Source organism: Elephantulus edwardii, unplaced genomic scaffold, assembly GCF_000299155.1.
Source record: "Elephantulus edwardii isolate Elephantulus edwardi_28Jun2011 unplaced genomic scaffold, EleEdw1.0 scaffold00050, whole genome shotgun sequence".
NCBI lineage: Eukaryota > Metazoa > Chordata > Mammalia > Macroscelidea > Macroscelididae > Elephantulus > Elephantulus edwardii.
In genome coordinates this window covers 17,198,001-17,199,346 of record NW_006399800.1, presented here as the reverse complement: position 1 = coordinate 17,199,346, position 1,346 = coordinate 17,198,001, and positions in this window count along the sequence as shown.

Below are 1,346 nucleotides of genomic sequence, written 5' to 3'. Positions count from 1 at the left end.
TAGGAGAGGCAAGAGACCTCGAATAAGCAAAATACTTCTGAGAAACAAAAATGAGGTTGGAGGCATAGCACTTCCTGACCTCAAATCCTACTATACAGCAGTGGCAACAAAAAATAGCATGGTACTGGTACAATGACAGGCACAGAGACCAATGGAACAGAATTGAGAACCCAGAAATAGACCCGGCTATCTATGGTCAACTGATATTCCACAAAGAAATCAAAGCCAGCAAATGGGGAAATGACACCTCATCAACAAAAGGAGCTGGAAAAACGGGATTTCAACTCACAGATAGCTGAAATGGGATCCACATCTCACACCACACACAAAAATCAGCTCAAGGTGGATCAGAAACCTGGGAATAAAGCCCCAAACCATAATGTTTTTAAGAGACAAACTGGGATCAAGCTTAGGAGCGCTTGTCCAAGGTATAAAGAGACTGCCAAATACAACCAGAAATGCACAATCTGAAGAGGAAAAAAATGATGCCTGGGGCCTTCTATAGAATAAATCTCTATGCACATTAAAATTTTTTCCCAACAGGCTGAAAAGAAAACCTACAGACTGGGAACAAGCATTTGATAATACCATCTCAGAGAAGAGTCTAATAATAAAAATTTACAGAATACTCCTGGGCTTCCACAAGAAAAGACTGATAACCTAATTACAAAATGTACAAAATATATGGAAAGAATTTTCACAGAGGATTACACTAAAGTGGCAAACAGACACATGAATAAATGCTCCAAATCACTGGCAATAAGAGAGATGGAAATAGACCTCTTTTTATTTCCTTCCTATGCATACCAGTTCTACTACCCTTCTTTATTATTTTATTCTACCTCCCAAGGTTTATCCTTGAGAAAATTCTGCCATTTTGATGTTGTAAGGATGACAGTTATAAGGAGTGCATACTTCTCAACAATAATTGCCTTACTAGGTCTGTCTATTATTTGGCTGATCATGGAACAATTAAAAAGAAATTGTTGACAATTTCAATTTTCTCTCCATCAAACATGTTTCTTATTGTAAGGATTTTTTCTTCTTAATGTTGAGATATAATCAATACTGAAGAGTAGAGTCTTTAATCTTCTAAAGCAAGAACTTCAAGTCTTTCTCAGTTTCTGCAAGCAAGGTTGTGTTATCTGCATAATGCAAGTTTTTTATGAGTCTTTTTCAATTCCCATGACACATTCATCTACAAAAAGTCAAGTTTCTCATGTTTTTTTTTCCAGCATACAGACTTGAATGTTGTGTTGTTGTTATGTGCCGTCGAGTCGTTTCCAACTCATAGCGACCCTATGCACAACAGCCCTAAACCCTGCTCTGTCCTGCACCAACCGCAC